Source organism: Anomaloglossus baeobatrachus, chromosome 1 (assembly GCF_048569485.1).
Source record: "Anomaloglossus baeobatrachus isolate aAnoBae1 chromosome 1, aAnoBae1.hap1, whole genome shotgun sequence".
Taxonomy (NCBI): domain Eukaryota; kingdom Metazoa; phylum Chordata; class Amphibia; order Anura; family Aromobatidae; genus Anomaloglossus; species Anomaloglossus baeobatrachus.
The window spans coordinates 845,567,530-845,579,361 of NC_134353.1; positions in this window are offsets into that span (position 1 = coordinate 845,567,530).

The following is an 11,832-nucleotide window of genomic DNA, read 5'->3' on the forward strand; positions in this document are numbered from 1 at the left end:
ATTAGCAGAGAATGGAGCGCTGCCCCTGCCATGTGCAGAACATGTTCATGGATTTCTGTTGCATTTACCTTTAAGTTATATTATTGTATGTTATGATCTAAAGCAAGTAATGTATGTGGTATACTCGGAGAGGATGGAAGCGGTAGTAGTAATAGTAAGAGTGATAGTATGCAGTGTATTCGTGATGTTGTCTAATGCTCATGGAGCAGAATTAGGGCAATTGCAGCCTCTGGAGGTCATTTCTTCACCTCGGGGGCAATAATTTCACCCTGCGAGGAGATGGATTAAATTCTCTTCTCTTGTTCCTCAGCTCCTAATGGACTGGGGAAGTAAAAAGCAGGTTCATATGACTGAAATTCTCAACACATTCTAGAAGTATGTGTGCCTTCCTAAAAAAAAATAAAATATCTTTCTATCTATCTATCTATCTATCTATCTCTATCTGGAATAATTATAGCTTTTTCTACCAAGAAATTAGTAAATATATATAATATTGGCTACACCATGCTTTATATTATTTCCATTTCTCTAATATGCACCTATTTAATATCCATTTCACAATGTAAGACACTTGTACGATTGTTTATCTATATTCTTTATGTCTCATTTCTCTATATTAATTTATTAATCTATGTATTTATTTCTATAAATATCTAAGTAGTTATATACATAAATAGATAGATAGAACATATATCTATCTATCTATCTATCTATCTATCTATCTATCTATCTATCTGTCTGTCTGTCTGTCTGTCTGTTTCTCTGTCTATATATTTTTGTAGCTTTATGTCTATGTATTTTGTTGCATGACAAACTCATAGACACATCTCTCTACAATGCTTTGTTTGCAAACACTTTACTATGGGTCACCTCTTGCATGTAAAATGTTATGAATTATTAAAAACAGAGACATCTTGGTCAAGTGCATGCAAAGCATTAGGGATTTAAATTCATCACAGGAAGTCCTAATAAATATGTAATAATAGCAGCCTGACAAGCAGCACAGTGCAGGCGACTGTGCAGAGGGCAGGTGGCTATGCAGAGGGCAGGCGGCTATGCACAGTGCAGGCGCTTATGCAAGTGGTGGCGACTATGCAGAGTGCAAGTGACTAGTCAAAGTGCAGTCGGCATTGCAGAGTGCAGGCAGCTATGCAGAGTACAGGCAGCTATGCACAGTGCATGAAGCTGTGCAGAGTACAGGCGCCTATGCAGAGTGCAGGTGGCTATGCAGAGGGCAGGCGGCTATGCACAGTGCACGCGCTTATGCACAGTGGTGGCGACTATGCAGAGTGCAGGCGACTAGTCAAAGTGCAGTCGGCAATGCAGAGTGCAGGCAGCTATGCAGAGTACAGGCAGCTATGCACAGTGCATGAAGCTGTGCAGAGTACAGGCGCCTATGCACAGTGCAAGCCGCTATGCAGCGTGCAGGCGGCTATGCAGAGTGCCAGTGATCCCCTATCATAATAGTGACTGTGTTATTATAACGCCTGTGCTGAGTCACTGTGATCTTATATTCTGTACACGAGGGTAACTATATTTGGATATATAGGCAAAATGTATTGCAATTATCCATCTAATTATCCACCTTTGCAGCCAAATGCCTCCACGTTTCTAGAAAATACCCTCCACCTCTGCTCTATATGTCTCCTATACTGTGACCCTATAAGTACCTGGTTGCCAGGATCTCACGTCTGTAGTAGTGAATATAGTTTACATTTATCCCAGATACTAATCTGTAACTGATTTACTTATTTGTGGATTAAAATATAAATATAATTTATCTGGCTAAATATTTCTCCAGTAAAGCTAATAGTTACAAGAAGCAGGTACCGCAGCCCCCACCTCAGATATTATGATGGGGCGTACAGATGTGTAGGTGACCCCCAACCACCATCCGAAATAACTAAAGGCTCCATGGCCTATAAACCTGTCTGCAATGGGCTGTATATAATATATATTATTGGCAGCGCCCCCCGTGTGTCCATCTGCCTGTGTACATACGATACCCATACCCCTTATACCATATCATGTCCTCCTTATATATGGAGTTCTTCATATCGTATTTTATTGTTGCTTTATTTGAGAACACATAGGTCCTCATTACAGAAGAAAAGCCTGAACAGACTTTAATTCATCCCTACAAATACACTGAGTCCCAATCTCGATGTTACAATATGTTAGATCGACTTGTAGTCGGTCACCCAACTTTCCTAGGTTTCTGAATGTTTTATAGTCTTAGTTTAATAATTATAGCACTTTCAGGACTTTTGAAAAGTTCTTTTACTACCATTACAGTCAATTATCTCATCCATCTCTCCCGAAATTACTATTATAGATAAAAAAGACTGCAATAAAGTGTTTATTTTTAATTTTATGAGTATAATGGTGTATAATGTGGATGGACATGGAGGGCTACAGTAAGTACTGGTGCGAGTAATATTGTGTTAGGCTGGAGATTAGGAGAACATTATTCATGTTTAACCTGACAGTAAAGCCTGGCTTAAGTGTGACCCCTATTATGTGTCCTTGGAAGGACTCTACAGCTGTAATCCCGATTTAGAGCTGTAAAAATAAATGTAAGGCCACTGAGAATGACTGATGAAGGGGGCAGGCCGCAACGCACCGGAGAGGACACGCTGCGGCTCACTGTGCAGAGCAGGTGCTGGGACAATGGCCCGGCGGGCTGGAGCCACAGTGCAGCACCATAGGCAGCTAATCATCCGGCCCCTGTCCCAGACAGAGCCAAGGAAAGTTACCCAACAAACTGGTGGCCATCACCTCCCTGCCTGATGCACAGAGGCTACGGCAGAACTCATTAACCCACCACCATTCCTAGGGTCTGAGCCTGTGGTGGGAGCAAGAAGAAGGAGAAGGACCACACAATAAGAAGCTGCTTATTCCTTGTGCTAGGACTGGGGAGCCTGGGATGTGGTTACAAGAGGGGACGTAATGAAGGCCTTATGGGGTTTGTTATGTGCCACACACAGAGCCTGCAGGACTATTATCCGCCTCCACATTCTCCTCCGGGCTCTTCTCATTCATTTATTTGTTCTAACAGAGAATGCTGGATATCTGATGAAACCATCACTATCAGCATCATCATCATCATCATCATCAGATTCTCTGTAATCCCCCTGCAGCTTCATCTTCACTTTCCAGGTAGCAGAAGTCACGTGTCTCTCACTTTCTTTCATTCCTTTTGTCTATGGAGAAAAATAACCTAATATATAAGTTGTTCCATATAATGGGAATAATGGGTTAAGAAGAAAATGATTGAAAATCTATTTATCTACTTATTCTCTCTATCTACCAATCTATCTATCTATCTATCTATCTATCTATCTATCTATCTATCTGTCTGTCTGTCTGTCTGTCTGTCTGTCTGTCTGTCTGTCTGTCTATCTATCTGTCTGTCTGTCTGTCTGTCTGTCTGTCTATCTATCTATCTATCTACCAATCTATTTATCTATCTACAGTATCTATCTATCTATCTATCTATCTATCTACCAATCTATTTATCTATCTACAGTATCTATCTATCTATCTATCTATTATTTATCTATCTATTGTCTATTATCTATTATCTGTTATCTTTCTACCTATTGTCTATTATCTATTTACATCTATCTATCTATTATCTATCTATATATTATCTATCTATCTATCTATCCATTATCCATCTATCTCTATCTATCTATTTATTTATTATCTATCTATTATCTATCTATTCCTCTATCTATCTATCTATCTATCTATTATCTTTCTATCCCTCTATCTATCTATCTATCTATCTATCTATCTATCTATCTATCTATCTATCTATCTATCTATCTATCTATCTATCTATCTATATGTAGCAGACCAGGATTTATCATTCAGTCCTTCATGGGTTCTCCTAATCACTCTGTCATTTATCTGTCTGATCTATGATAATTAATTATAAATATTTATAACAAAATTTGTTATTCAAACCTGTTTTCAATTTAAATTCAATTTTTCACATACTCCAGGTTTTATCTGTTTTACAAGATAGAACACTACTCATTTTAGTCTATACCGCTGTTCACACATTAGATTTTTTTTTTTTTTTAACATGACCAAGTGTTTGTAAAAAAATCACAGTCATGTCCGTGTTTGTAAAAAAATCACAGTCATGTCCGTGTTTGTAAAAAAATCACAGTCATGTCCGTTTTTGACCCGAGTCACAGCTAGAAATCACCCATACGAGTCTATGAGCCTGTGAAAATCCATGTACTTACCCTTGCTAACATTGTCATGGGTAGCAGAAGTTTTGCTATATTTTTCTTTTTTAAGTATAAGCAGAAAGCGGATATATAAATGAGGCCTAAAATTATATTCCCACAAGGAACTTTTGCTGAGTTTTTGATGTTGCAGAATTTCTGTAAATTAAGTTACTTGCATGTTTATCGAGTTTTCGACTGCGTTTTTTCTTTCTTGTTGGTATGTCATGTTTTAAATAAAGCTGCTTTGTTTTTGATACTGTCTGGTGTTTGACTTTGATCTATCTATCTATCTATCTATCCATCTATCTATCCCATATCTATCTATCTTTCTATCTATCTATCTATCTATCTATCTCTATCTATATCTATCTCTCTCTCTATTATCTATCTATTCCTCTATTATCTATCTATCCCTTTATTTTCTATCTCTCTATTATCTATCCATCTACTATCCATGTATCTATCTATCTATCTATCTATCTATCTATCTATCTATCTATCTATCTATCTCTATTATCTATCTATCTATCTATCTATCTATCTATCTATTCCTCTATTATCTATCAATCCCTTTATTATCTATCTCTCTATCCATCCATCTATCTATCTCTCTATTATCTATCTATTTCGCTCTTATCATATATCTATCTATCTATCTCTCTATTATCTATCTATTTATCTATCCCTTTATCTATCTATCTATCTATCTATCTATCTATCTATCTATCCCTTTATTATCTATCTATCTATCTATCTATCTATCTATCTATCTATCTATCTATCTATCTATCTATCTATCTGTCTGTCCCTTTATTATCTATCTATCTCTCTATCTCTCTATTATGTGTCTATCTCTCTATTATCTATTCTATCTATCCAAAAATGTCACTATTATATTATTATCATATGTTCTGTCCATCCAAAATACATTTATAGCATATATATATATACACACACACACACGTAAAAGCTATATGTAGGGTAATTATTTATGCTGGATATTCTCTGTAGCTTGCGGCCATTGTAGAAACATGTTATATTTAGAATTTTTGTCCCATTTTTCACAGTGCACATTATACAATTTCAGGTAAGTTCTGGCATCTGGATCATGTGGACCAGATGGGTGTATTTTATCCCTACTGAAAAACCAGGGATAGTCGTGTGCTGAATATTTATGCTCAGAAAATAACCTAAATATTAATTTCTTGTAAAATAGCAAAATAATTGAAACTCTTTAACTGTTTGAAGAGTGAAGAAATTTGCATTTTAAAAAATATGGATTATATTTGTGACAATTTCTATAACTTGTATCATGTCTATAAGCCTCATTTGTACGCTGTATCCTGGGCAGTTGTTTTTTTTTTGCTTTCATAGATCTGAAGGTAAAGAAAGATAAATCTATACATTACATATGAACAAGGACATAGCAATAAATCTCTTTCTTCAATTTTTAGCTATTATTGAGAATTCAAGCAAACAATCCAGTGAAAAACTGTGTAGACTTGTAACCATATTCACCTAAAGCTCCACCTAGATCCACTGCACAGCCTGAAGAAGGGTGTGTCGGGGTCTGTCTCGCTGGTTGTCTCAGCATGGATGATCGAGTACAACAATGCCGTCCCAAGGTCACATTATGCTTCTTGGGTGAATATAGTGTATAGTTGATATATTCTTCCACTGGATTGTTTGCTTGAATTTTCAAAAATATCCACTATTGAAGAAATACAGCAAGAGAAGGAAAGGGTTAAACTGCGCTGCCGTGTGGAATAAGAAGATGGTCAGATGAAGATTTATAGTGTGATTTTATTATTCTACACGTTTCGGAGTCTTTTGCTCCTTCGTCAGGATAAATCCCTGATGCACAGATCTTTTTACTGAAAAAAGAGCAAAAGACTCCAAAACGCGTAGAATAATAAAATAGCACTATAAATTTTCATCTGACCGTCTTCTTATTTCACACGGCAGCGCGGTTTAACCCCTTTCTTCTCTTGTTGTATACGTTGATCATTGCTGGGGTCTGCAGCAGCCGGTGGGCATTCTTTATGCTCTTCATAGTGGTTGTGACTTGCACATCTATTCCAGGTTAGCAATTGCCAGTAATAATAATAATACGGTATTTATTCATAGCGCTATATAACTTATAAAGCGCTATTAATTCCACAGCTCTAAATCTAATTTTCCTATCAGTATGTTTTTAGAATATGGGAGGAAACCAGTGGAAACCCATGCAAACATGGGGAGCATATACACACTCCTTGTACAATAGATGTTGCCCTTGGTAGGATTTGAACCCAGGACCCAACACTGCAAGATGGCAGTGCTAACCACTGAGCCACCGTGCTGCAGTTACACTAGGATAAGACCCCATCTTGCTCCATTTGTCTTTCCAGCATTACCTATTACACTGTTGAAGAGGAGAGTTATTGCTGCGTGTCCTCATTTATGTGTGATAAGTAGGAGTGTGAGACCGCTCTGACACCCTGAATATATGGGATCTGTGCCCCATAACATCCTACACCATCTACATTCAGATATGTATGGCAGAGCAATGCACAAAGGGCACCAGATGTGTCCTGCTCAGGCCTGAACCACCTAGCCAGACACTGCGGGTAAAGGTCACCCCAGCCTACGCAGGAATGCCAGGCAGGCACATACTAGGTGTATAAATTATTTTAATAAGATTATTAGGGATGATCGAATATCACAAATATTCGCCAATATTCGGCTTCGCGAATATTCGACGAATAGGTTGCCGCTATGCGAATATTCGATGTGCAATGTAAGTCTATGGGAAGCCCTAATAGTTCCTATTCGGCAACTATTCGGGTTTCCCATAGACTTACATTGCGCATCGAATATTTGCAAATAGTCGAATAGCGGTGACCTATTCGTCGAATATGGGCGTAGCCGAATATTTGCGGTATTCAATCATCCCTAATGATTATGTAATTAATAAAATTAAGATAAAAAAATGATTAAAATAAGGCTGTGTTCACATGTTTGGAGCTTATATATTGTGTATTTCCTATATGCCAATTGTATACAAAGGGCTTTATTTATTTACCCTTTGTCCTCTTGGCCATTTGTGCCGATATAGCTTTTTCCCATTGTATAGGACACAGTAAAATAAAAATATCAGTTGGAACGCAGTAAAAGGTATATCACATGATATACGTTTCCTTACAATAGAAGCATCCTCATATGTCCAACCAGTAGGACACGTTGCAGCCTTCTACCGGAGGTATTCTTCAGGAGACCAACGTCCACTGTCAGCTATAAGAGGGCTGTGATCATAGCCTTAGAGATAATTAATTGAGTTCATAATATATATTTTTACTTTATACTATTTACACATCACTACCTGTCTCCCTTGGCGCTTACCTTCACTCTATATGTGGCATTTCATAAAACACCTATATAAATATTAAATGCCATCTGGTGCACCTATAGAAAACCTACACAAGAACACATGATAAAGCTAAAATTCTTTCACCTAAGCAAAGATCTTTCCCTACAAAATAATAATAATCCCGGTGTGTATGTGGGTTTGTAGCTGAGTAGCCCAAATATTAGCCACCACTGAACTTCTCCTTCAAAGTGAGCCCAGTCATAAAATATGTATCCCAGTGATATATTTTTTTTTACGAGCTGGTTCCTTTGGGATCCAACCCAGTACTCAGGGCAAGTACTTTGCACCCCAAGGAGAATATGTAAATTATATACAGATCCTTGTCAGATTCAAACCCAAGAATCCATCACGGAAAGACAACTCTGACCATGGAAAACCAAGATCATGTAATAATAATGTGGTCACCCAAGCTTTACTATGCACGATATAGATATAAGATGCCCATTAAAGGGGTATTCCCATCTGCAAGATCCTATCCCAATATGTAGTAAGTGTAGTAATATTAGTAAATACCTCCAATTAGAAATGTAATAGTTTTCCTGATAAGTTATGTCACTTACTTCATGTGCAGGGCATTGCATTGCAGTAGCTTAGGTATCCATGGTTACAACCACTTGTAACTGTTACTATAAGCGTGGCCTAAGCTACAGTGATGCCCTGCACATGAGGTAAATGACAGCTTTTCCGAAGAACTATACTACATTTCTAATTGGAGGTATTTGCTAATATTCTTCTTATTACACCTACTATATACTGGGATAGGATCTTGGAGATGGGAATAACCCTTTAAGTCAACTGTCAACTACCAAATGGTGTGCCTTTTCTGGAAAGATGTTGATAGTTATGCCCAATGTGCTACAAGTATGTGTTTCCTGGCCACATTACATGTTCTAAATGCTCAGAAGATTTCCCATAAGGTTTGCGTTGTTCCTGGGATAATATAGCACATTTGTAAATCATTTTATAGGTTGTTGTTTAGAATGCTTTTTTAATTTTTACCAGATAAGTGGATGTTGTATGGGGCCTTGTGAAAGCAACTCTTCCTCTACAGCTGGGACTACAACCGAGAGCACACGAGATATACGGGAGGGGGCCACGTATGGTCGATATGTGCACGAGGATGTACAATTACTCTATCTGGATGCCTTCCACTCATTAGTAAAGCACACACTCCCAATCACCGCTCCTATCAAGCATGTTTATGCCGGTAATATACACAGGATGTTGGCCGGCTTGTATTTGTAATTCTAGTTCCTATAGTATTTCTATTTTCAGAAACATGCAGTTCAGACTCAGATAACGAAAAAGAACATGTATAAAGCAAGGCGGACTGAATTTGGGCGTACACAGGGGTTACCCTGTAGACTGTGAGCCCTCGCGGGCAGGGTCCTCTCTCCTGCACCAGTCTGTGCCTTGTATTGTTCATCATTATTGTACTTGTTTTTATTATGTATAATAATAATAATAATAATAATAATAATAATATACCATAAATACTATTATTATATTATGTATACCCCTTTTCACATGTAACGTGACCTGGAATAAATGGGCCTATAAATAATAATAATAATAATAATAATAATAGAACATGTTCTGTTTGTTTAGAACATTCCAATCTGTGATCAACAATTTAGTGTCCAACTCCGATTATGAACACTCGTCAAGTTGTTCGAGTTTCATTAAAAATGTAAAACAGTATATAGAAAAAGACTGACCAATACCTCCAATAGATGTGAACAAAATGCATGCTTAAAACACAATATAATTACAAAAATATATACAGCAGCACTTTAAAAAGCTAAAATATGCTACATTGAATGGGGGAACTCTGGTATTGCATTACTGCTATAGGAATATTTGAAAAAATGAAATACTTAGCTTATGTAGTAGCCAATGCATGTGACCCCGGTAACCACGACAAGGTGATCTCTTTACCTGGACCCTAACAAAAATGCCTCTATCTGGATTAAAAAATCTACAAGTTTGAGCAGCTAGAATTAAAAATGTTAAAATGTTAGGATTACAAATGTTTCACCTTTGGCCTTCTATCACCTCTCTGTCTGTTCCTGGCTTCAGAATGTGTTAACAGAGAATCCATTAGTTAACTCGTTATGACTTTCTGAACTCTCAGCTGATTTTTGTGCACTGACCACATATAAATTGTGCAGAGAAACAAAAATCCTGTAAAAGAAAAAACAGTGCAAAATTTGCAATTGCTAAAATTAATTTTGGCCCCAAATACATGCATTTAAGAAAAAAATTGTTATCAAAGGTGGAAAACTTCTTTAAAGGGAACCTGTCATGTGAGAAAATGCTATTAACCTGCAGATATGGGGTTAATTTGAAGGTTAGTATCCTTTGAAATCTAGTGCCTACACATTGAATCCTGCTGCCGGGAGGAAATTAACTTTAAATCTCCCAACAGCATGTGGGTTTCAGTCATAGGGGTGGCGCCGGCACTGGTTCAGTCACCGCTCTGTGTATGAAGAGCCGGAATATAACCGCCCCTCACACTGACTGAGAACACTGGTCTAATGCTGAGTGTCTGTCAGTGGGGGGGGGGGTTATAGATGCTGCTCTCCATACACAGCGGTGACTGAATCTGCTCTGCCCTGTGACTGAAACCCAAATGCTGCTGGGAGGATTAAAATTCATTTCCTCACGGCAGTGGAGCTCAATGTGGTTAGGCTTCAAAGATGATTAACTTGCAGATTAACCCCATATCTGCTGGTTAATAGCGTATTTTCAAATGACAGGTTCCCTTTTAAGTAATATTTTAGAGTTTTATTCCACATCCTGATCATTACTTTGACCTTCTATGTGACACTCCTGCTCTCCTCAACCACGCAAGCAAGTCTGCAGCCAAAAATGCAACTTTCTTAATAACCTTTGCCTCTTGGGCAAATGACAAGCCTAATCCACTCCGAGGACCTTGGGTCGTGTTTCTTAGCTCCATCCCCAGGGACTATAATCCAGAGAAAATTATAGTCATTTCGTTTTGCAAAGGTGTGCCTGAAAGAAAATCAAGTAAATGTTTTTCTTTGTAAGCACACGTAATGCGGTTTAATTTATCTGATGCGAATATGCCGTATTTCTAACGGCCTTATGAGCGATACCTTGTGTAGACTAATGGTAAATTAAAGGTTAATGTTCAGATCACTCGTTTCCCCTTAGCACGGAAAGTAGTGAAAATAGCCTGAAAACTTGCTTGAAGCTCGTCCTAAGTTACTATTGTTTGAGTTATAATTTTAGGCATTATCTGTTTTTTTCTTTCATCTTTCCATTGTTCTAAACTTGGTAAATTCATTAACTTTCTAATTAATTTGCTTTTAACATTCTGTCTTTGGTGGCCTTTATGAGGATCTGGTCACAAGAGGCAGAAGTTGCGAGATTTTATAGAAAATGATAAAGTTCCAAACAGTTCTCGATGCCGATCCATCCAAATTTAGAATGTTCCGGTGACGTCCTGTTTGGAGATTTTCACTCTTCTTCTTACTAAGCTTGTGATAGAAGAATTGATTTCCTCAAGATATTAGTCTTTGCTTGTTGCAACTATTTGCATTTTTTTTTCTCTAATTAATTTTTTTTTTGTCTTTTATCATCCAAGTTCCAATTGTCACCATTTATTAAACATACAATGTGCTAAAAAGCTAAGAAAATAATCTGAGAAAAAAACAAATGCTGAGAATCCTTCCATTATCGTACGAGATTTTCTTTTATAGTGCAGCTCGGTATGATCATGGCCATATCAAAACCTTTTTTTATATTTTATTATTTTTCCATTGATTGACCTATTTCAGGCCTTATTTATAATTCAGTTTCTAAATGAATTTATTATTTTTTTTAATGCATTTTATTTCCTTTTTATAAGAAAGTGAAATGATTGAAAAACAGCATTTCTGCTTTATTTTGTTTACCAAAGGAATAAATAACAAAACATTTTAATTTTTCACACTTTTATGGTTATTATTTTCAATTACAATTTTTTTGTTTAAATTGATTAGAATTTTTTTGTATTTTAATTTGTTTAAATGGCTTTAAGGTTTTTATTAATCTCACTGAGGAACTTGAACCTGTGATCACTTATCGTTTATTGAGGACACTTTATGGCAATATATTGTTATTTCAACAACTATGAAGCCACATATAGAATGGGATGAAATTCATGCAGCATTT